The sequence below is a fragment of the Anabrus simplex genome, chromosome 12, assembly GCF_040414725.1.
Source record: "Anabrus simplex isolate iqAnaSimp1 chromosome 12, ASM4041472v1, whole genome shotgun sequence".
Taxonomy (NCBI): Eukaryota; Metazoa; Arthropoda; class Insecta; order Orthoptera; family Tettigoniidae; genus Anabrus; species Anabrus simplex.
Window position 1 is genome coordinate 29,961,813 of NC_090276.1, and position 26,842 is coordinate 29,988,654.

A 26,842-nucleotide genomic window follows, 5' to 3' on the forward strand; every position below is an offset into this window, starting at 1 on the left:
ACGTCTAGTGCAAGAGTTCTGTCAGATTGTGCAACACCTTGACACTTACAGGTAAATCAGCACTTTGTACTCCTTACTGAGATCATATGATCTGAAGGTCTTACCTACCTGTCATGAAACTATGGTTGCATGTGTGGGATTAATTTATTTTGAGTCTCAGACATAAAGTCGCATTAGACGGCTTGTGACAGTCTTTTGCCATAGAGTGCATTGGGTCGTCTCTCAGCCGCGGCTGCCCTGTGTGATGCATGGCCATCTGCGTCATATGAGCTTCTGAGGAAGGAAGTTCAAACAAGATTACATTCAGGATGAGGCAATTTCCTCATTGCAGCAGATACAGTCTGCTATATCTTTGTGCAGTAGGAAGACTTTGATTCTGTAAGTAGTGAAAATTTCCTTTCACACTACATTAGTTTGTAACAAAAAATATTTTCTGTTGAAACATGGCTACTCGATAATTTTCTTTATATGTTTCCATTATCTACGCTTCTCCCTGTTAGAATCCTAGCTTTCAAGAGATTTGTGCAATTCACAGTTATGTCGAATGCAAAATAATTGTTGATTGGTGCATTGGACGGACCTAACAACTGTCTTTATGCAATCCAGTCTTGAAATTATGTGTTCAATTGCACACTGAATGTTAAACCTCTTTTATAAACTGACAGTCTATTATACATTTTCTCTGGTGATAAGATGCCGTCACTCAAGAAAAGAATGAGAACATGGAAATGTACGCACCTTATCCTTTAGTATTTTATCAGACTTAACTGTAATTCTTCTTTTTCTGTCACCCCCTGCGGGTGGGGGACGCACATGTCCGCGGTATCCCCTGCCTGTCGTAAGAGGCGACTAACAGGGGCCCAAGGGGCTCTCAACTTGGGAGTGTGGATTGGCGACCACGGGCCCCTTAGTTAAGTCTTGACATTGCTTCCACTTACTTGTGCCAGACTTCTCACTTTCGTTTATCCTTCAACTCTTGTTCTTTTCCGACCCCGACGGTATTAGAGCATTCGAGGCCTAGGGGGTCTTTCATTTTCACGCCCTTCGTGGCCCTTGCCTTTCTTCGTCCGTTACCTCATTTTTTCTTTTCTCTCTCTCTCTCTCTCTCTCTCTACCTCCTGTGGACGGGGGACGCAGACGAAAAATACACCCACGGTATCCCCTGCCTGTCGTAAGAGGCGACTAAAAGGGGTGACCAAGGGATGATTAAATTAGAACCATGAAACTATTTTTGATTCTTACCATCACGTGGGGAACACCATGGGTTGCCTGTATTTGCGAGTAGTACCACTATATTAGGTACGAAATAGGTTTGTGATTAATAGCAGCAAGAGGGGGTTCTCCTGTGGGTTTCCAGTACCCGTGCGTCGTACCCATGTGAGCAACACCGCGGGTCTGGGCGTTGCCCGTGAGTTGTACCACTAAATGAGCGACACCGTGGGTCTGCGTTACCTGTGATTAGTACCCACTTTGTGAGGAACACAACGGGATAGTGCGAGTCTCTGTGGTTAGTAGCCTACACCTAGGTGAAGAACCTCATCGGTTTGCGTTGGCTATGAGTGATGCCATTGTGTGAGAAACACCATAGGTTTGCGTTACCTATACAAAGTACAATACTTGTGAATAGTACCATCTTGTGTCGAACACCGTGAGTCTTCGCTACTTTTGATTAGTACCCCAACATGACAAATACCATGGTTCTACTTTACTCGCGACATGAACCATTCAGAGGGGCCTTAGACCTGGATTAAGGTCTGTGCTTTATAAGTGGTCCCTTAGTCATTAATACTATTATTTATGACCTTTTTTGAGTCGGATCCACTGTTTTGTTCGTTTGTTTCTTGTTTTTTTTTGCGTTCATGTCCATCCACTCATTTTTCATGACCTTTTTATATTTTGGTCAGTGAATTTTTTGAACTTTTTGTTGTCATTTCATTTTGTACCATTAGCGGCCGATGACCTCGATGTTAGGCCCCTTTTAGACAACAATCATCATCATCATCATCATCATCATCATCATCATCATCATATTTTCTATCGCTTTTTTCACACCTGTGGGGTCGCGGGTGCGAACTGCGTCGAACATGAGGATTTGGTCCTGTTTTACGGCCGGATGCCCTTCCTGGCGCCAACCCTATAAGGAGGGATGTAATCACTATTGCGTGTTTCTGTGCTGGTTGGTAGCGTGGTGTGTTGTCTGAATATTAAGAGGAGAGTGTTGGGACATACGCAAATACCCAGTCCCCGAGTCAAAAGAATTAATCAGAAGCGATAAAAAACCCCGACCCGGCCGGGAATCGAACCCGGGACCCTCTGAACCGAAGGGCAGTACGTTGACCATTCAGCCAACGAGTCGGACATTAGACTTAACTGTAATTATTATCAAAATATAGTTCTTGCATCCGGGAGATAGTAGGTTCGAATCCCACTATCGGCAGCCCTGAAGATGGTTTTCCGTGGTTTCCCATTTTCACACCAGGCAAATGCTGGGGCTGTACCTTAATTAAGGCCACGGCCGCTTCCTTCCAACTCCTAGGCCTTTCCTATCCCATCGTCGCCATAAGACCTATCTGTGTTGGTGCGACGTAAAGCCCATAGCAAAAAAAAAAAAAAAAAATAGTTCCCTCCCCTTATTTTGATACAAACTCCGCGCATACATGGCGTGCATGTTACCGACACTAACAGAAAAATATAAGAAAAATAGTTGTCAATGGTGAATAATTTATTTCAATACTCATTGAGTACTTTTTAGGTCCGAACCCCACTGTCGGCAGCTCTGAAAATAGTTTTCCGTGGTTTGCCATTTTCACAGTAAATAAATACCGGGGGATGTACCGTAATCAAGGCCACGGTCGCCTCCATCCCTCTCCTGTCCCTTTCCTATACCATTGTCGCTATAAGAGCTATTGTGTCGGTGCGACGAAAAGCAAATTTGTAAAAATCTTTTAAACGAAAACTCTGTCGAGAATTTCTAAGTACCATATTCGCTTTTTTTTTTCTATTTGCTTTACGTCGCACCGACACATATCGTCTTACGGCGACGATGGCACAGGAAAGGGCTAGGAGTGGGAAGGAAGCGTCCGTGGCCTTAATTAAGGTACAGCCCCGGCATTTGCCTGGTGTGAAAATGGGAAACCACGGAAAACCATCTTTAGGGCTGCCGACAGTGGGGTTCGAACCTACTATCTCCCGAATATTGGATACTGGCCGCACTTAAGCGGCTGCAGCTATCGAGCTCGGTGAAAATAATCTAAGTCGTGTTCGTACAGCATAGAATTATAACATTGTAAAGAAACAGATTACTGCTTACTGTTTGATTTAGGTTAGTTCAATTAAGTAGATATGCATATGTTAAAAATAATTAATTAATTAAGGTTCACCCGAATGGGCAAGTAGAGTATCTGTATTTTGCCTTTCAGTTTTTGCTCTATTCGGACAAGAATTTCACTCGTTTTGAATACAGCGTTATATGGGATTTTTCCCACAGAAAACAAACAGGCATTGTTATCAGTGTCTTTATGGTACGTCTTGATTTTATATATTCTATGATGAAATGTCTCTGTTCTTCATGTTCTTTAGTTCACTTCTTTCCTATCATTACACTTCAGCCGCGGAAATCTACTTCTATTTCGCTTTCTTCGAGATTCAACTCTTTAGAATTTCATTGGATGGTCCGGTAGATGGCAGTAGAATTTTTGAAAGAGAGATCTTAGATGCATAAGGTTTCTTTTGTAAACACACAAACCATTCACCACTCTCAGTGCATGTTTCAGGAAGCGTGGTTTTACTTTCTAAATTCTTTCGAGGGCGCTGTGCGTCAGATATTCCCGTAGAATGCTGAGTTTGTATGTTGCAATTTGTGATACTCACTTTTCAAACAGGAGCATTACCCTAGTGAGGAAGAGTACATTAAAACTTAAAACATATAGTTCTAGGTTTAATTTACATGTACTTATACTTTACATACAGTAGAAAACCTACATCCTGTTTTCCAGTCTTTGATCGGGTCAGTAATGTGATGAATGAATCATATATAGGCTATTAGTACGATGGGGTCGCCACTCCCAAAGTGACTTTTATTAATGACTGATAGATGCCATGAAATGAGAATGGACAGTGTTGCTGGAATGAAAGATGACAGGGAAAACCGGAGTACCCGGAGAAAAACCTGTCCCGCCTCCGCTTTGTCCAGCACAAATCTCACATGGAGTGACCGGGATTTGAACCACGGTATCCAGCGGTGAGAGGCCGACGCGCTGCCGTCTGAGCCACGGAGGCTCTCACATACGGTAGAATTACATATACATTGTTTCCTTTTAACACACTCCAGGTCACCAGGACTTTAAGATACCAACGCTCATAATTAGAAATACCAAAATCAACCTGGAATTAACCAAACGTTGCACGCTCACCGATTCTCAAGTCGATCGAGGATATAAGACAATCGGTCAGCATATCCTAAAATTTTAAACGCTGTCACTCGTCTGGTGACAGAGGTTCAGTTTCCGGACCAGCCAAACCTCTAGTGGCGAGTATTCTGCAGAGACGGTCATTTACTGCCCTGTGGTTGATATACACATATCGCCGAAACACTCAGGGACAGAGTAGAATGTCCAACTTGTTTTTGATGGCAATAGAGGAAAATTCTGCTTCGAAATGTGAAGAAAAGACCGAAATTCTGTGATTCCATTAAATATGTTTTTTTTAAATAAAAGGCCACCCAATTGATCTGATGTACAAGTAAACAGAAATACGTATCATTTTTAATAGCTTGACCATACAGCCCTCAAATCATTACGCCACGTCACCGTCCACAACAAACACTTTATATCTGTAGGTCCAATTATTGTTTATGAGAAAACTGTATCTGCAAGAATTTTTTTTTTTTTGCTATTGGCTTTACGTCGCACCGACACAGATAGGTCTTATGGCGACGATGGGACAGGGAAGGGCTAGGAGTGGGAAGGAAGCGGCCGTGGCCTTAATTAAGGTACAGCCCCAGCATTTGCCTGGTGTGAAAATGGGAAACCACGGAAAACCATTTTCAGGGCTGCCGACAGTGGGCGAGAAATTTATACAGAACTATGAGCTCATTATTATTGTTACGGAGATATCCGTGGTAGGTAGAGGTGAAAGAAGGTGCGGGTGTGAATGGGTTTCAAGCTACGAAATTAACGTGCAATGTAAAATTAATTTAAAATTTAACTAGGTTATATTTTCTTTTCAAAAACAAGAGATAACAATCATAACAGGTACAGAGTAGCAAAAAAGTAGGTACAATATTACTGGATTCGGGCTCAGTGCCCTTACTTCATAACTCTTGGGCAATCAGCCCCGCCTTACTCCAAAAAAAAAAATTAGCCAAGGGGCAGAAAACCCCATTCATGCCCAGGAGCACTGGCTCCAAACATTACACATAAAGCCTGCACGAGGCATACAGAAACAAATTTCAAAGAGCGATCCGCTCTCAAAATGGTAAGCCTATCACAAGGCCACACCAAACTCTACCTTCAAGCTGTCCTCTAAGGACGTATTCACAGGGGTAAAATACCCAACCTACTGAGGTCTATTACATGAAAAGAAGGTTGATTACATGACCTCTAAAATAACAATTTGAGAGGAGGCGAACTTGCACTCCTAATACACTTTGTTTTTTAAAACCTAATCTGGCTCTGGGCCACTAACGCAAGGGCTAATCCCATACTACAGAGGTGACTTAGAGAAGAACACTTTACATTACATAAACGAAGAATAGTTTGAGAAAATAAGTTCACCTCAAAACAAATGTGAGTGGGAGCTCGAGAGGGATAGCACTCTCTATCCCAATATGTAGCTTTACAAGAAAAAGATGAAAAGAGTAATTACATTTTAGGAAAAGGTTACATGATGGAAATGCTTCGAACCCGCCGCGAGTGTTAAACTGCCGACCTAGCAAGAAAAGAAGTTATTAATAGGCCATTACCTGGTGTTGAACGGCTGAAGAAGAAAGAGGCGCTTCCCGCCTCCTGCAATGTACTTAATACACTGAAAGATGGAACAGAAGTGGTCCGGAGACCCCAAAATCAGCAGTTTATATACTCTCGCGGAAGTTTCTAGGCGTTAGGGGAATGAAAACACCCGCCCACAATGTTTTTATTGGATAGGACCCCGCAACAGATACAAGGTGGGGGAAGATACACCAGATTGGTCAGAAATTACTAAAAGAAATTCGGGATTGGATAAATCTAAAACAAGGGGAAAAAGAGGGGCATACAGCCAACTTAAACAATAACAGAAAGAAATTTAACAAGAAACAAACTTTTGAAATAAAAATTTCTCCAACAAAATAGTTCTTTGACTCCGCACTAGGGTGCGCTATTGTTGATCTTCAGTAGTGTCCTCTAGAAGAGAAAGTTCACACTTCTTACTTCAAGCGAAACAAAAACACATCAAAAGTTACACAGTTCAAAAACTCAAAATTTTCCACGTGGTGACATCTTCTGAGAAAGTAGAGAATTAATAGAATAGATAAAGTTCAACCTTCCTCCAGAAGAGGAGTTTCAACTGGCGCAACTTTTAAATAAACGGTGTAGAGGTGTACCGCCCGGTACAGACCTCCCCCCCCCAAAAGTTCCTCCAGGGGTGACACATGAATTCAGTTTGAAACAAAGTCCAAGTAATGATGTTGATACGAAGATAGATAGCAGAAGCATTTACAAGATTTCTTAATTCAGTTTCAAAATGTTGTTGTTGCAGGTGAATGAAAGTCTTTATGTTTGTAGAATTTGAATTTCTGAAGATAAACTTTTAATACTTAAAGGTGAAGAAAAATTTTGCAATGTCCACCAAATATTGTTGTTGAATTCCCAAGTGTAGTTATTGCTTATGGTGACTGTCCATGTAGTTGATGTAGATTGAGTCGGATGGCCAGACCGGCCGTTGCAGCTTGCGTCCAACGGAGGCCGCTCGGACCCCTCAAGTACCCTGAGATACCGCTCGCCCGCACTATGAGGGGAGCAGAGGTGTTGAAGTACGCCGCGCCCGCGGTGAACAGATACAGGCTGCGGGCATGTAGCAGGTCGTGCGCCGCACATCAGCCTTGGCCGGGAGGAGAGCTCCGGCTCGCCGTGCACATGTCGTCCTCGCTGGAGAGGAGGGGGCCCATCCCCCTCCCCAGTCGCTGCACGGCGCTGCGCGGCTGCGGGGGCGCTGAAACATTAAAGCTAGGCGGCAGAATTGTGTTGGACAATCATCTTCTTTGAGGGTACAGGCTTGTGGAGAGGTTGAGGGGCCAGCGGCGTGTAGATATCCATGGCATTTACTATTATGAAGCCACAGTGTAAGGTGGAGCAGGAGACGGGAGCGTGGTAATGGCCGTGGCAAGAACAGGATGGCAGTTTAACGGGTCGGGGCAGGTTTTACACAAGGCTTACATCTAAAACCAAAATATTACAGAAGGGGCAGAATGCCTTAAAAGTGAAACTCAAAAAAAAAAAAAATATAACCTTCATATCCTTTCAAAATAATATGAAGCAAGTTAACACAGAAATTACACCGGTTTCACCTGGGACAGGTGAACTCTAAATATCCTCTCGGTGGCTGGATTACTTAGCAATAAGGTAACCGGCGTAAGAAAATCGAGAATGATACAAGGCCCATGAAATCTGGGGGCAAGCTTGCCCGCGGGAACAAAATTTTTGACCATAACCTGGTCACCTACCTTCAAAGTGGTGGGTCTCCGTCCACGATCATACCTTTCCCTAACCTTTTCATGAGATACTTTAAGATTAGCTTTAGCCTTCTTCCAAAGATCTTTAATGTTGTCCGGATCTATTGTCTCGGGCAGAATGTCATTCAGAGACCAGAGGTTAGAGAGCGGCGTGTTGGGAACGAACTTAAACATCAAAGAAGCTGGAGTAAATTTGTGTGATTCATGAACCGCCGAATTCAAAGCAAAAGCTAACCAATGCAGGGACGTGTCCCACCTAGAATGATCTTCATGATGATAGGCAATAAGTGCGGACCTGAGATTACGGTTAACCCGTTCAGCCAGAGATGGTTGAGGGTAATAAGCAGATGTAGTTACATGAGAGATGGACAAGTCAAAACAGAATTTACGAAACAGATTTGATGTAAAAGCTTTAGCATTATCAGATACAATGTATTGGCACGGACCAAAAGAAGCAAAAATAGAATTTAGGCAAGTAATGGTGGACTGAGCGGTAGCCAGCTTAGTCGGAAATAACCAAGAAAATCTAGTAAAGCCATCTACGCACACAAAGATGAACTTGTTAGCATTACCCTTTGACTGGGGGAAGGGTCCTACATAATCGATATACAGGCGTTCCATGGGGCGCGACGCTTGATGCGAAGACAAAAGGCCTACCTTGGTGGACATGGTGGGTTTACTAAGCAAACAAGATTTACAAGCTTTTACAAGTTCACGGATTTCACCGTCCATACCTTTCCAAATGAACATTTCACGAATTTTTTCACGGGTTTTAAAGATTCCAAGATGCCCTCCTAATGGGGTCTCATGATAATACTTGAAGATCCTAGGCACAAGAACCGCTGGCACGACAACCTTCATCATCTTATCATGCCTCGATGGGCAACACAAAACACCATTCCTCAGAACATAAGGGACGACATGTTCCCCAGAAGAAAGGGTTTCCATTATCGGACCCAGCGTCGGATCTTCACGTTGGTATTTCTCGATATCCCTAAAGAGCATGGGAGCATCTGTTAGGATGGCATTAACCTCAGATAGTATGGACTCGGAAGGTGATGAACTGTCGACAGGTTCATGGGTCTCGACGTCGTTAGAAAACATACGGCTGAGTCCATCAGCAACAACATTTTCAGTACCTCTGATATGTCGTACATCGAATTGGAAGGCAGAAATACGGATGGCCCAACGGGCTATACGACCAGTACGACGCGGCCTACCTAAGACCCAGCTTAAGGCTTGATTATCTGTCTCCAAGTCGAATTTGACATGTTCCAGATAGAGACGGAACTTTTCTAAGGCAAATAAAACTGCCAAACCTTCAAGCTCATATATGGAGTACTTTGCTTCTTGAGCCGAGAGAGTCCTAGATGCATAGGCGATGGGGCGCCTCCCTAGTTCAGTCTCTTGAAGAAGGACTGCAGCTACCGCCGACGACGACGCGTCGGTTTGGACGATGAATTTCTTCGAGAAATCAGGCATAGCAAGTACAGGGGCATTACAGAGAGCTAATTTAAGGTCTTCAAAAGCGGCTTGTTGAGACGGTCCCCACTCGAATTTGATGCCTTTCCTACGGAGAAGGTTTAAGGGCGCCGCTCTATTAGCAAAATTAGGAATGAACTTCCTGAAGAAATTCACCATGCCAATGAACCTGGCGATACCTTTAATGTCCCTGGGAGGTTTAAAATCACGGATGGCCTGTGTTCTAGAATGATCGACTGCTACACCATCAGGTGACACAATATGCCCTAGGAATGACATAGAGGGCTTAGCAAAGGCAACCTTGGACAACTTAACAGTTAACCCAGCCTTACGAAGGCGATTGAGAACTTCTCGCAAATGATCTAGATGTTCTTCAAAGGTTTCGGAAAATACGACGACATCATCCAAGTAGTGATATAAGTACTCAAATTTGATGTCGGAAAAGACCCTATCTAGTAGCCTAGTGAGCACAGCTGCCCCCGTGGGGAGCCCGAAAGGCACGCGGTTGTATTCATATAAATTCCAGTCCGTGGCAAACGCTGTAAGATGTTTAGACTCTTCGGCAAGGGGAATTTGGTTGTAGGCCTGATTCAAATCCAAGATCGTGAAGAACTTGGCCTTACGAAACCATGAAAAACAAGAATGAAGGTCGGGAAGGGGCACAGATTGCAACACCACCTTCCGATTGAGAGCCCTGTAATCAATGACAGGCCTGAAGCCTCCTTGGGGTTTCGGGACTAGAAAAATAGGCGAAGAATACGCTGACTTAGAGGGCCTAATAATACCATCCTTCAACATCTGATCGATGATTTCTTTCAGAGCCTTCATTTTAGGTGGAGATAGCCTATACGGTGGAAAACGGACAGGAATCGAATCCGTGACCTCAATTTTGTATTCAATAAGGTCAGTAACACCAAGAGTATCAGAGAACACCTCGGGAAACGACTGACACAGTTTCCGAATACTATCAGCCTGCTCCTCAGGTAGATGTCTAAGGTCTAACAACATCTCATCCTGGGTAGGCGAAATAGATGAACATGATACAGAATTACACTTTAACAAGGGAATTCTACAATTGGACGCAAATTTGAATGTGCACGACCTACTCTGGAGATCGAGCACAAGACCAGTGTGAGAAATGAAGTCCGCTCCCAATATGATGGGGCAAGACAAACGCTTGGCCACAAACAATTTGATCTTCCATGTAAATTTAAAAACCCGAATTTTGACATGTAAGGAACCTAGAATTTCTAATGGAGATGAATTAGCCGAAACATATTTAACAGGAGATGAGTCATAGTCAGGGAGTTTACAAACAGATTTCAATTTAGAATACCAATCAGCCGAAATAATGGAACAAACACTGCCTGAATCTAAGAGAGCTGTTATAGGCTCGTTATTTAACTCAATCTTAAGAAAAGGAACAGGTGCGGGGGTATCCGCCGCAATCCTAAGACACTCTTTAGGGCATTCAAAAGATGAATTTGAAGGCTGGTCGTTCTCTGCATTTACAACCTGTTTACTAGGGGCTAAGTCTCGGGAAGATGGATTAGTCGGCTCAGCCGACGCCACTAGTCACTTTTTATTATTGGCATAGCTGGAATTTGCACCAGAAGTTGAGCAGGAGGGGGTGCTATTTGAGTTTGGGCAATTCTTGGCGATATGTGAGAAGGCCCCACACTTAAAACAGCCTTGTGATGACCCTGCTCCATTCCTTGTCCCACTTGACTTGATCAGAGGACACTTATTCCGCAGATGGTCAGGCGACCCGCAAGCATATCATTTACGGGGATTGACTGGTCGGCGAGGTGGAGGCCGAGTGTTACTAAAGGAAGGCGGGGGTTCTTTCGCGACACGCAAAGAATCGGCGTATCTAACCCCTTCCGCTGAGACGGCCAATGCTTCAAGTTCAGAGAAGGTTTGCGGACACGCCGCGAAACACAAATATGACCTGTAGGATGGCGAAATACCTTCTACAATAGCCTGCACAATCTGATCTTCAGGAAAGTGCAGAGCAAACACCCTAGTGTAGAATTTGATATCTTGAATGAAATCAGCCAAGTTTTCATCCAAGCGCTGTACACGGTAATAGTACTTCTGAATCAGGGAGGACCTGGCCCTAGCCGGGATGAAGTTAGCTAGCAAATGGGCATGGAAATCCTCAATAGATGATTGCTCGGCAATGGCTCTTACGATTTTATCAGAGAGAATACCAATAGCATACGGATAGATAATTTGCAAAATTTGACATGGCGAAAGAGAAAAAACAAGAGCATGATCCTGAAATTCCACTAGAAATCTTAAAAATGAAATTACATCACTGGTGGTGTTGACGGAAAACTTAGAGATACCTCTAAGCAACATTGCCAATGGATGAGGCAAGCTACTGAACCCAGGTGACATAGTCGTTAAAGGTTTCAATGGCAAAGAAGTTAATTCAGAGCGGATGTTACCCAATGACGCACGGCGTTCAGATTCGTTGTTCGATGGGGCAGAGATAGTTTGAGCAGCAACGGTTATCCTATTGACTTCTCCCTGAGGAGGCTCTTCCTCGTTACCTACATTCACCGTGGCGGGTTGATCAGTTTTGGGAGGAACTTCGCCGGTTAGCAATTGAGTGACCTTATTAGACAATTCAGAAATAGTTTCAAGGAGCGTATTAGCGTCCTTCCTCTGAACGTCATTCACCTTTAGAGACAACAGATCATTAACTCTATTTGCAAAGTGATACAGCCTGCCTTGCACACGCTTAATTTGATTAGGAGACGGATCGTTTTCATCAAAAAAGCTGACTACAGATGCTAGCCCAGTAATATTCTCGACGATCGTGGAAAGAGAGTCATCAATTTCTTTCTCTCCCAAATTGGGGATGGAAATGGGCAAATCAAGGGACTCTCTAAGCTTGTTGGTGTCGATTGCAACCGTGCCTCCAGATTGCACATTTCTGATAGTTAACTCGTATATCAACTCCTTATTATTATTATTATTATTATTATTATTATTATTATTACAGTCTAAAACGTTTATTGCAACATCCCTTTTAACATACTGGATACCGGTATAACGATGAAGTCCAACGGCACTGTATAAAATCTATATAAACACTGTATTAAAAAAATTAGCTTAGTAGGGCATCGATGTTACGACATATCGTATAAAACAGCGTAATTTTATCACATTTTCCGATAAATATATCGACTATAACGTCCAATGTTGACGTTTGTTACGCGTTTAGGGATTGCTGATAACAATGGAATGTTTTTTTTCAAACTATTGTTTTCAGTAGATAGTAGATTTCAAATCAGTCTGTCTGTTAAATGTCAAGGCAAGCATCACTGTGATGAAAAAATGAAATGTCGTATGGCTTTTAGTGCCGGGATATCCCAGGAAAGGTTCGGCTCGCCAGGTGCAGGTCTTTCTATTTGACACCCGTAGGTGACCTGCGCGTCGTGATGAGGATGAAATGATGATGAAGACAACATATACACCCAGCTCCCGTGCCATTGGAATTAACCAATTACGGTTAAAATCCACGACCCGGCCGGGAATCGAACCCGGGACCCTCTGAACCCAAGGCCAATACGCTGACCGTTCGGCCAACAAGTCGGACATCACTGTGATGATGTCGCTAGAGAATCAAGGTGCAATAAAGCTAATGCAGTGAGCTCGCAGTTGCGATCAAGAGTATTCTGTAAGAAGGAAGTCAGCTCCCGGACGAAACTATCTTTACATCGGTCTGTTTTCAGACCAACTTTGCTTTGCGGGAGAGAAAGCTGCGTGGACGCAGGATATTTTATTCATAAGTTAGAAGTAACAGACATGAAAGTAGCGAGAATGATTGCTAGTACAAACAGGTGGGAACAATGGCAGGAGGGCACTCGGAATGAGGAGATAAAGGCTAAGTTAGGAATGAACTCGATGGACGAAGCTGTGCGCATAAACAGGCTGGTGGGGTCATGTGAGGCGAATGGAGAAGGATAGGTTACCTGGGAGAATAATGGACTCTGTTATGAAAGGTAAGAGAAATAGAGGGAGAGTAAGACGACCAAGACGAAGTATAGAACTAAATGAGACCATAGCACTAGTTGCAAATAGAGGGTTGTGGTGACGTTTAGTAAATTCACAGTGGCTTGCAGACTGAAGGCTGAAAGGCATAATTGTCTATAATGATGATGTATGTATGAATATTATTTTTATCCTACTTAATATCTAGGGGTTGAGTGGCTCAGACGGTTGAGGCACTGGCCTTCTGACCCTAACTTGACAGGATAGATCCTAGCTCTGTCGGGTGGAATTTGAATGTGCTCAAATACGTCAGCCTCGTGTCGATAAATTTACTGGCACATCAAAGATCACCTGGGGGACTAAATTCCGGCACCTCGGCGTCTTCGAAAACCGTAAAAGTAGTTAGTGGGACGTAAAGCCATTATTATTATTATTATTATTATTATTATTATTATTATTATTATTATTATTATTATTATTATTATTATTATTATTATTATTATTAGTCCACTTCATATCACTGAAATATATAAAATAACTTGTCCTGACTGACTGACTGACTGACTGACTAATTCATCATCGCCGGGCCAAAACTACCGGACAGAAAGGAAACGAAATTTTGGGGATACATCTATGTTACAGTGTTGGTGTTCATTAAGAGAGTGTTTCTGGATATTCTGCCGCTAAGAGGGTGAAAAGGGTGTGTGTGTGTGTGTGTGTGAATTGTTTAAAAACTAGACTATTTAGAGACGTCAAAATTGGTATTTGGAATCTATTTAAAACAATAAAGAAACACGTATATTTTGTTTTCTGAAAATCCGCTTAAGGAGGGGTCAAAACAGGTGAAAATGGGTTCAATCCTTTTTATGAGGCTAATTATAAATAAAAAACTAATTACAGACATGAAAATTGGTATTTGGAGTCTCCTTTCAAAATAAAGAAACACGTATTTTTCATTTTCGGAAAATTCACTTAAGGGGGACGAACAGAAGCGAAGACTGGGGTGAATTTTTAAAATGAGTAACAGTATAGTATATCACAAAACCTGAAGATGTTACGGACGTGAAAATAGGTATTTAGAATCTCCTTTAGAAATAAAGAAACATTTTTTCTTCGGAAAATCTACTTAAGGGGCTTACGGGTGGGGAGGGATGTGAAATAGATCGAATTATTTTTAAGAGGATACTTACATCTCGAAGACTGAAGACGTTACAGACGTGAAGATTGGTATATCTATATATGTAAAAGGCAGTAGGCGCACACTAAGGAAGGATTTCAAAAACTTCCACCCCAAAGGGGATGAAAAGGGAAAACTCCCTAAAAACCAAAATAGTCATTTCTCCAAAACCGTTTATCAGACAATGTTGAAATTGCACTCAATGATTTCTTCTTTATGTACTAAATCTTAAATAGGACAAGTTAAAAAATCAGCCCTTAAGGGTTAAATGGGGGTTAATACCCAAAACAAAAATATTCATATCTCTGAAATCGTTTGACATACGAGGTTGAAATTTAACATGACGGTTCCTCCTGTATGTCTTAGATTTTCCATAAAACGTGGTATTAAAATAATACAACCCTAAGAGGTATTGACTGGGGGGGGGTTGGGTTGGCTGACAGCATACAATATTCTTTCCTCTCCAACCATTTGACATATGGGCTTGAAATTTCACTTGCTGGTTGTCCTATATGTTTTGAATAAGAAGTGGTCGTTAAACAATACACCCCTAAGGGGTGGGGGAGGTTAACTAGGGGGTTAGGTCTTGACGACATAAATATTCATTTATCTCAAACCATTTGGCGTACAAGTTTGAAATTTCACATGGCGGTTGCTTCTATATGTCTTGGAATTTAAATAAAAAGGGGTCTTTAAATAATAAACCCATAAGGGGTTTTGACTGTGAGGATGAGGCCTAAAACACAAATATTCATATTTTTGAAATTGACTGGCATGTGAGGTGAAATTTCACATGATGTTTGCTCCTATATGTAATAGATTTTAAATAAGAAGTGGTCTTAAATCAACACACACCTAAGGGTGTTTGACTGGAGGTGAGGGGTTGCTGACGACATAAAAATTCATTTCTCTCAAACCGTTCGACATACGAGCTTCAAATTTCACATGATGGTTGTCCTATATGTCTTAGATTTTAAATAAAAGTGGTCTTAAAATAATGCATCCTCAAGATGTTTTGACCGGGGCGGAAAGGCCTGAAAAATAAATATTCGTATCTCTGAAATTGTTTGACTTACGAGGTTGAAACTTCACATGATGGTTGCTGCTATATGTAATGGATTTTAAAATAAAAAGTGGTCTTAAAACAATACACCTAAGAGGTTTTGGCCGGGGTCAGGGTGACGACTTATGACAACATGATTAATCACTACAAACCGTTTGACTCATGAATTTAAAATTTTACAAGAACTTTGGATGTTGTAGGTGTCAAATATGATATATTTCAAAATATTTTCACGTATAAGGATTTGGATCAGGTAGAAGTTGTTGAAGTTGTACAACTAAGTCTCCACAACAGCCAAGGTATTCGACCGAATTTCCGACTCCTTTTATTTATTGCCAAAAACAGTTATTTGTAGAACTAAGATGTTTAACGGAAATAATATTGAACATGATACACAACCGGAGGACACATTTTTGGAACTGTATGCCATCAATGGTACCTACGAATTCATGCGGACGTTGAATGTCCAATATTTCAAGATTTAAACTTCTCAAATTACTAATCACTTTCCACAAGCTCAATACAGATAATAGGCTTAAATAACAAAGGTTTCATTTCGATTTTTATCAGAGTTCGGTGCTGCCTTCTATACATACTAAATTCTTTGTCTTAGATTTTAAATGAGAAAAGGTCTTCAAAAAATAAACCGCAAAGGGGTTTTGACTGGGGTTATGAGGAATTATAACAAAAATATTCAGTTCTATGAAACCGTTTGAATGACGAAGTTAAAATTTCAAATCTCATCCTAGGTTTTAAGTATCAGAAAGTTTGAAATAAATTTAACACCTCAGAGAGTTAAATGGGGGTTAAAATCCGAAAACAGATGTAATCATTCCTTCTTCCGAAACCGGTTAACGTAGGTAGACAAAATTCCAATTAGCGGCATATATTTGAAATCCTAAGTATGAAATAGGAAATATTTTAAAACATTCCTCCCCTAAGTTATTAAACCGTTTGACGTACAAATTTGTAATTTTACGAGAAGGCTCTTTGTTTATGTCCTAGATGTAAAAATATCGTATACTTCAAAATATTTCTCCTTTAAGGGGTTTAAATGGTGCTTGTCTCTCAAAAACACAATATCCATTCTTCCGAAACTGTTTCAGACACGATTTTAAAATTTTACGTGAAGAATGGTCTTTTATGCCCTAGATGTTAAGAAATGTTTTAAAACATTCACCGCCTAAGAAACATTCATTCCTCCATTACTGTTCTACGTAGAGCATCTAAATATCACAGGTTGATCGCTTTTACATCCTAGATGTTAAATAAGATCGGTTTTAAGAACTCTCCAATTCTTGTGTACGGGGTTGGAACGCGCGTTGGATAAGAAAATTAACCCCAAAACCGTTTGACGTACGAACTGAGGGTGTATTTTACACGCTTAGTATACAGTAGACTCTAAAAAATGTAGAACATTTAAAAGTAACTTTCAATTTAAAACCGTAACGAAGCACGGGTATCTTGCTAGTCATATATAAAAGGCTAACTCCGCCTGGCTGTAATCAACGTCCAGCCAAAACTACGTGACATAAAGAAATGCAATTTTGGGGATATATTTATACACAGTGTAGGGGCTCACAAAGAGAGATAATTTTTGGATATTCCGTCGCTAAGGGGTGAAAAGGGGGGTGAACTGTTTAAATGAGTACATCTGTATCTCAAACATTTACCAGTTTACAGACGTAAAAATTGGTATTTGTAATTTACTTTAAAAATAAACAAAACCCGTATTTTTTGTTTTCGTAAAATTCCCTTAGGGGGGCGTTAAAATGAAAAAAAGTGTGGTTCAATGCGTTTTATGCGGATACTTATATCTCAAAAACTGTAGATGTTACACACATGAAAATTGGTATTTGGAATTTATTTTAAAAATAAAGAAACGCGTATTTTTTTGTCTTGCCTTTGCTGGCAGGACCTAGTGTTTACAGTGCACTATGTCTTCCGGTATAGGCTAGAGTAATTTTGTTACTTTCATTGATCTGTCTCTGTCTTATACTTGGCTTTGACAATATGAAAGTGACTGAGGTATGAGTGATGATAGTAATGCCATTCTTTCTGCAGCCAGTCCCTGCTATGAATGGTGTGAAAATGTTGCTCATAGGGTCGGTTGGTGCATGCATTTCAGGGGGCTTGGCAGACTGATATGTAATAGCAACTTCTGGCTCAGTGAGGAAAGCAACGGGACACTACCTAGGCCATCTATGACAGCTGGTGGCGGAGCTGTTGAGGATCCAACCAGCCTTAGGGCTGAAGACTGAACAGACAGACAGATCTTTATGTCTTCGGAAAATCCACTTAACGGGGGGTGAACAGGAGTGAAAAGTGAGTGAACTTTTAAAGTGAGTATATCAAGAGTGTATCTTAAAAATGTAACATGTTACAGTCGTGAAAATTGGTAATTGGAATCTCCTTTAAAATTAAAGAAACACGTATTCTTTTGTTTTCGGAAAATCCTCTTAAGGGGGTGGGTGAAGAAAAGTGAAAAATGATTTGACTTCTTTTTATGGGAATACTTATATCTCAAAAACTGAAGTTATTACAGACGTGAAAATTCGTATTTGGAATCTCTTATAAAAATAAACAAACATGTATTTTTTGTTTTCGCAAAATCCACCTAAGAGATGTGGGAGGGGGCTGTAGAATGGACTGAAAACAGGTTGAATACCTCTTATGAGGATACACATATATCAAAAACTGAAGATGTTACAGACATGAACATTATTTTTGAATCTCCTTTAAAATACAGACACACGTACTTTTTGTTTTCGGAAAATTCACTGAATTGTCGCGGGGTGGAGGGCTTGAAAAGAAGTGATATAGCGGTTGAAGTATTTTTATTATGATACTTATCTATATAAATAAAATCGCAACGACCGTGTGCCTGTACATTGATTATTTTGGCGAAATTTTCGTACAGTTATCCGTTTCAGGTGTAATAATGACCATCTGTATATATTTTAACTTTCGTTTGCTGAAGGTCCATATTTTTACTCCTCTTCCCATAATCAACATGGCGAAACAATCTGCCCGACAAGGTAAACAATTGAAATTTGGCAAAATTATATGTTTTAGTCTGTAACCGACAGAAAACTTCCAAGATGTTTAAGATGTTTACATTTTTCACTTTTTACCCCTGGAAAATATCGAAATATGGAGGTAATTTTAATGACCGTGCAGTCCTTCGTTTCGAGGTATTTCGTGGATGAATGGTAAGTCGTATCACAAAACGGATGGCACAATCTCAGTTTAATTTGGCGTGATCTACAACTTTGGTCATATGACTTTTTGTCGTATTTCTGTCCCTTATGCGTTAGTTAAATACAGAGTCATCAAATTCGGCAGGAACATTGGCCCTCCCAGTAGCCATATGTGTGCCAAATTCTACATTTCTAGCTATCAAATAAGTATCCAAAAAGTAATGCAGTGTGTGTGAAAACCTTACCCTAATTTCTCCCTATTCAAAGTTTCTAACTCAGTCTAACCAATAAATAGAAGAGATACGAGGAAATGTCACAGAATAAGCCATTTCGATAGCTAGAAGAGGCGTCTTATGGTACAATCCGTTTGTCCATATAACGTACCTTTTAGCAGCAGTTATTCTGTAAATGAAGGTCTGCAATATTGTAAACATGCATATACTTTCGTATGTTGATCTATATATATTCATTGAAGTTGATTTGTAGCGATCCAGAGGGGGTTTGTCTCTCATTATAATTAATACTTTACAAATCGATATTGACTGTCAGCAGGTTGGCGCCTGCTTTTGTAATCAATACTCCCCACATCGACATTGACTGGCAGTAGGAATGGGGTCCTTCTCCAACTCCTGCGTATCTAGCATTAGTAAGGAGGGCCTACCATTATAATGAATAATTCCCTTCCCGATTTGACTGGCAGAAGGCAAGAGACCATGCAATTTTCTACAAAACTCCCCTACCTGATGATGTGTGGAAGTAGGAAAGGGGCCTACCATTGTAACGAAAACTCCCCAAATCGATTAAGACCACCCAGTAGACAAGGGGGCGTTCTGTTAAAATGAAAACTTCCCAACTCGATTGTGAATGGCAATAAGCAAGTGAGCCTGCCGTTATCATCAGAGCTCCACAACTCGCACTTTACATTGAAAACAACTGTTTCTTGGATAACGCTAAGAGACGTGCACTTAAAAAAGAACCTGATTCACTGCGTGTACTGTAATTTACTTCGATATCCGTATACAATATAGAATACCGTAGCGAAACACGGATATATTTGCTAGTTATTAATAAATGCAATTAACTTTGATATGTGTCATTTTCCATTTTCACCCGAACGTAATGGCTCCGTTCCTCAAAGCCTTTTAGATAAAACTTGTGGAACATTTTATCTCGTACACATCTCTTATTGGTAATACATAGTATCCCCCAAAACGAACTGAAAATTAAATATCAACAAAAATAACAGGTATGTATGATTTTCTGCAGACTTTCACATTCACCCCAATTTGGCGGTTCCGTCTTGAAGTGTTTGTTTGAGATATGATAAAAATGAAGTTCATTAAACGTGTAAAATGTTTTATACTCTAAAAATTGGTGACATTTGACGACGGGGGCAATACGGAACGATCCACAATCCCTCCGCCGTTTTAACATTGATGTTTGCGGTAAATTCCTCGTCGTGTGGGCATGTATGGTGGATACAATGGATATCCGTCCTGCACCGTCCAAGTCTCTTATGGAGGTATCGCTTCGTGCACATTCCATCCTTCATGCATGAAGAGCGGATATTTCTGCAACTGAAGGGGCCGTGCACCACCTGCTTCGTTACCGTATTCAAAGTTTTTGGTCTTCTTCTGGATCAGTGATTTCCACACTGATGAAGTCAACAACTCTGTGTACGTGTAAGGTGTCTCTAAGCCAAACCAGAACGCGTGCATTAGCTAGTCTGAACTTCTGCCACTTTATCATATAAATATGACACTGAACTTCACCAAAAGTATTCGCCGTCGTGATGAAATAAATAAATGTTCCTATGTTCAGATCTCTGCGTGTCGTAGGTTTGGCTAGGGTATCTCACACATACCCAAACACTTCCGAATATCACGGACTGAGTATGGCTTCTCGCGTCGGGGACATAAAATAGCTTCCTACGCCATGGACTTAAATTGGCTCGTTGACTTGTATTACCTTCCGTATCTACGTTGCCGAGATACAGTGAATGTATAAATTTAATCCTGGTGACAGCACGTTGGATTTTGATATCCCAACACAAGTTTTTGGCCAGTTTTTAGTTCATAACTCACCAACGAACGCGAAAATTAAAAATTCAACTTCGAGGTGTATTTAAACTCCCTTCCATCTACCTATTTTAAAACCTTCAGATCTCTACGTGCCATGTATTTGTCTGGGCTTCACACACACACACACACACACACACACACACACACACACACACACACACACACACACACACACACACACACACACACACACACACACACACACACACACACACACACACACACACACACACACACACACACACACACACACACACACGAACACTTCCTTTTATTATCACAAATGTATCACTTCCTACATTTCCGCCGAGTTCTGTGAAGTCCGTTCCTACATCCTTACAATTATCATGCAAGGAAGATTATCCGTTTGCGTTGTGAAATTTATCTGCGGTTGGTAGCTCTTGGCTAATGACCACGTGGTCTTTTCTGCTTATAAAATCCACAAGAACCACCTACACCACAGCTAGCAATTTCGTTACCATGACGAATGAATAATTTGTCCAAGTCAGCGATGCTCGCCGTTGGTGAACTCGGCAATAAAATACTACATTCGTGTCTACTTCCATTATTACAGATCTTACGGTAGTACTGTATCACACATAAATATATTTTTTCTATGACAATTGTTGTACATTGATAGAATTAACATTTCCGAGGGTAGTTGGGAGATTTTTGAATAATGTAATAATCCTGAATATCTTCCGTATTACTCCTCGTACGGCAAAAGGATATGAAACATGGAAGGTCGGAAATTATTAACGGATACTAGCAAACTTAACGCTAGAAATGTATGTGTATACTTTCCAATACGTTTTCAATTTCTCCTTAAAAGTTAGTCATCAATTATTCTCTGCTAATGATTTCTCTCTCATTTTCGTTTTAGATTGTACTCAGATGCACTGAAGAGAACCAAAACAAATACATTTTTAACAGACCTTACTCCAGTGATAATCAACTCTCACGAAGAAATGAGTTTTCCTACGAGTGCCCTGTTGGTAAGTTAACAATTCTACTGCTCATAATGGTCATCGTATTCAAATTCTTGCTAATAATGTTGTTAGGTTCAGCAATTCAAAATTGTAAACACCCCGTTGGAATAATATATTTTCACTATAAATTCAGAAGAAAACAGGTACTTATACATGTCATTCATTTTTTCTTTTTGAAAAACACACACACACACACACACACTCACTCACTCACTCACTCACTCACTCTCTCTCTCTCTCTCTCTCTCTCTCTCACACTCACTCTCTCTACTCTCTGCCGCCAACCCTGTCGTATTAAATTTAATTTTAAACATGCTACCAACTCAACATCCTCCCTCCTTTAGTTGTGGGAAAAACTCAACATATCATTTATCCACATTTACATAACAATTGATCAATACAAAATGACATTATTTAAAGGACAAAAAGTTGAATTTACTGTACATAATTCAAAACAGCACACAGCTTCGATGTCACACAAAACTTTCATCATTTCTTGGTACGACAGGCATGAATTTCCCAGAAACTTCCTGAGCATTTGCTTGAGAACAGTAATGAACCTCCCCACCATGGTGCAGCGGGAGGATTAAATTTCCATTCAGTATCATCTCCCTTCTTTGTCTTTTTAGAACTCAAAATAAAAGAACACTAGAGAAAAATGTCACGCAATCCTCATATCTTTTTGGTTTAATCACCAATCTCGCACTACTAGTTTTGAGTTTGGAACTACTGGTCGATGATTTAATTCTCCTTTGATCACTTTCTTTCTTTTCATCTTCACACTGCTTAAATTGTCTGAAGGCATGGTATTCTGCAGAAGTCATTTCGAGTGGGTCTCACGAGTTCCCCTCTTGAAGTCTTCAGACGAACAAGTCTCACAAAACCATTTTTGCCAGGTATAACTTGTATCACTCTTGCCAATGGCCAATTCAGTCTCTTGGGATTGTCGTTGTCTACTAGCACTACTTCACCCACTAAGGGTTTGTACGGACTTTTTGGAGGGTGGATCTTCTGAATTAGTTGTCCAAGTTATCCATTTTTAAATCTCAACCTTAGAGTTTCTTTTATTTTCTGTCTATATCAGTATCTTTTGTCCAATCTTACATATTCAGTCATGTCGATATCGGGCATTCCGACCTCCTTGACCTCTTGCAGAAACATCGCAGGGGTTATTGCCATCAGGTCACTTCCGTCATTGGACAGGTAAGTAAGTGGCTGAGAATTCATCACAGCTTCGATGTTACACAAAACTTCAATCATTTCTTGGTACGACAGACATGAATTTCCCGAAACCTTCCTAAGCATTTGCTTACCAATCAACCTCCCCACCATGGTGCAGCGGGAGGAATATATTTACATTCAGTATCATTTGCAGTGCTATATTACGCAATTTTATCCCACTGAATCGTCTCCAAGGCTTTATAGACGCCATGAAAATTCGTCCCATTTTCACTATAGACTATTGCTGGCCATCCACATCTGGATACAAAGTGTCAAAAAGCTTCGAGGATTGTTGAGGTGGCCCAAGTCGTCGCAAGCTCCAGATGGACCACACGGAAAACAGCACACGTGAACAAACAGACCCAGGTTTTCTCTCCTCCTCTCAAAATCAAGGGTCCTGCAAAGCCTACTCCTGATATCTCAAAAACCGAAGACTCTCTTACTCTGTCAACGGGTAGATGAGCCTGTTCCGCTTCAAGATGTTTTCCATTGTATCTTAGGCAGACAACACATGGTGCTATTTCACTTTTTACCGTTCTTCTTCCACAGAGGATTTAGTATTTCTGACGGAGCCCACTGAGTAGAATCTCTGTTCCAGCATGACATAAGTCTTTGTGTTTTTCCCTAATGAGATCACGAACTAAAGCATAATTTGCAGGAAGGATAATAGGACAGCGGAAAGTGTAATCATTCCGACGTGCTATTATCTTTGTTTTCAGTCTCATCACTCCCTTGTCATCAATGAAAATACAGAGTATGCTAAATATCTCGTCCTTTACATCAACAAAACTGTCCTTCTGTATGAACTTCATCACGATTTTCTCCGCTCTTGTCGTCTCCTCCACTGTTAATTCTGAATATTTCCTTGTAAATTTCTGCTGTCGATAATTGTACAGAAATCTCAAGATCCACCCCATCATAGGAACTGTTTTCCGAAAACTTGAGGAATAGTCGAGGTGCCACTCTGGCGTATTCGACTTATTTTATAATGCGGTTATAGTGTTGATTTTTTCTTCGGAACAGGGCCATTGTGTAGGGGATTGTCTCTGCCACTTCGGACACTCCCACCATCGCTGTTATAGTAAATACATTGCATCACATCCTCTTGATGTGTGGTCAGCTGGATTCATGGTTCCAGGAACATGTCGCCACTGTTCGATTCTGGATAATCTTAGGATTTATTGAACTTTGTTCCATGCGAAAGTTCCTCGAGGTTCGTCTAATTTTATCCAAGATAACACTGTCGATGAGTCACTCCAATAATGAACAGTAATTTCTTTTGCCGTTAATGATTGTAACACTGATGTGGCAAGTCGAATACCTGCAGTAGCTGCTAATAATTCCAGACGTGGTCTGGTGACCTTCTTCTTGGGTGCCACTCGTGTTTTTGCTTGTATAAATGGTAGATCCACGTTATCAATTCTCTGTATTCACAAGAATATAACTGCGGCATATGCGGTTTGACTAGCATTGCAGAATATATGTATAGAGATATGTTCAACCGATGGGAGCCTTCCAATCAGACATCCAGGAATCTTAATCTTAGCCAGATGTGGTGGTTCTGCCTACCATTTCAGAGACATTTCTTTTGATGAGTCATTTACTATAGTGTCCCAGTCCAGCTCAGAGGCTCAAAGTTCGTGTAGAATAATTTAGGGCAGAGAGATACAGGCCATGGAAAACCAATAGGATCAAATACTCTATGGGCAGCTCTTAGTATTGTCCTCTTTGTTATTATGTCAGGTTTGAAATAAAAGACATGTGTCAGATTCAACTCAATAGTATCGTTTCTCATTCCAAATGATTCGTAACACTTGCGACAGGTTTTCAGTTGTTTTGTCGTGAAAATACTTCCACCCTCGCAGATTGAAAGGTGCCTTCCTTATAATTATATTTGCTCTCCCATGAATGAATTGAGTTCAGTTGCATTGCTGACACTTGTTGTACAATTGTCTACATGGAAGCATTTTCTCAGCCTTTCCTTTGTCGGAATCAAGTAGGGATTGTTTATCAATTGCCTCTCTCTTCATCTCGTTCAAATGGAATTCTCTTGTTGCTGACAACAAGAAAGGAGAACATGCAAGACCGAAAACAACTCTATTGTAATGAAACACTTTAATCTTCCGTGTACTTTTCTTATCCCACCAAAGAAATCTTAGAAAGTCACGGTCTCTAGCATGGACGCTTATTTGGATAAATACTTTTTCTATTTCTGCAATCACTCCAATATCATCTTCTCTGAACATCAGTAATGAAATAGGAATCAACTCTATAAGGTTAGGTCCTTTCTCAATACAATCATTTAAAGACGGGACGTTCCTCTGCTACGCAGAGGCGTCAAAAACGAGTCTTATCTTGGTGGTGCTGTTCTCTTTCAAGACAGGTCGATGTGATAAATAGTGCTCAAGACAGGCTGAGTGGCTCAGACGGTTGAGGCGCTGGCCTTCTGACCCCAACTAGACAGGTTCGATCCTGGCTCAGTCCGGTGGTATTTGAAGGTGCTCAAATACGTCAGCGTCGTGACGGTAGATTTACGTAAAATAACTCCTTTGGGACTAAATTCCAACATCTCGGGGTCTCCAAAAACCGTAAAAGTAGTTAGTGGGATGTAAAGCAATTAAAATTATTCTTGACAAGATATAGGCTTATGCCGTGTCAAGAAAATAAGGTGAAATTCTTTACGTTTCGCAGAGAACTTTGCTCTGCGTCATCAGAAGAAAATTTCGACTGTCCACGAGAAAGGCTTATCAGACAATGAGCTTTGAATTTAGACGTTATGATAGAAGTGGAAATGGTACGTTCATTAGTCACCAGATGGCCCCCCGGACGCTGTACAGAGCTAGCGTTCGAAGCGGAAGCTGACGGAACCATCAGAATCCGTCTGAGAGGGTTACATAACATAACAGGTGTATGACATTGGCACAAGCCCGGAATGAAACATCTGGCGACGAGGAACTTTCGAATTTGGAAAACACCGAAACGAAATTCGTACGTTCCTCATCGCCAGATGTTACATTCCGGGCTTGTGTCAGTGTCATACACCTGTCAATGTTGCGTACACCTGTTATGTGACCCTCTCAGACTGATTCTGATGGTAGTGAGCAATTGATAGGGAGTCTGCCACCTGGGCAACCACCGTAAATACAGATAATTTATGATTGATTGATGATCATGATGTTATTTCTTACGTTCTACTAACTAATTTTGACAGTTTTCGGAGACGCCTCGATGACAGAATTTTGTCCCGCAGGAGTTCTTTGACTTGCCATTAAATCTACCGACACGAGACTGATATACTTGAGCACCTTCAAATACCACCGGACTGAGCCAGGATCGATCATGCCAAGTTGGGGTCAGAAGGCCAATGCCCCAACCATCTGAGTCACTCAGCTCGGGCTTACAGCGTTCAGTCTTCAAGCCTCTGTGCACTAACACTAGCTGTGTGGCAACTTTTGCTTTCTCACCTCTTATCTTCATTATTAAATACCGCGTCTGACAATCGTCGCCTGGTTTTCCTCTGCTTCCCTTACCTTCTATGCTCCAGTCCATATTTCTCCTTCAAACACTTCACATGACTCCAGAATATATGCCAGAGGAAAGACCAAACTGCTTACTACATTTCCACCCAGATGAATGCATCCCGGCCAATTTATACCCTTCAGTATTTTACATTTGATTAAATTTGTTTTCTTCATTTCCTCTGTACATCATAAGTTAGATGAATAAATAAACAAATACATTTTCTTTCTCCTTTAGGTGGTGCAACTTATAACCACGCTGTGTAAAATAACTTTGAGTGAAGAGCTATCTCTCATGTGTCCAGACACGGCCCACAGAGAGCTTAAGGACATTTCTGAGATCTACAATTGCACACCTTCCTTCGTTCCCGAAGAGAATGTTTTAATATGTAATGCAG

At 40.9% G+C, this 26,842-nt stretch overlaps 1 long non-coding RNA gene across 1 annotated transcript; it reads left to right on the forward strand.

Annotated features, from left to right (window-relative positions):
* Nucleotides 1-355: 355 nt before the first annotated feature.
* Nucleotides 356-26,842, forward strand: LOC136884264 (uncharacterized). The gene is made up of 3 exons (XR_010861331.2): nt 356-378; nt 21,600-21,711; nt 26,683-26,842. It is a non-coding gene; the product is annotated as an uncharacterized lncRNA (long non-coding RNA).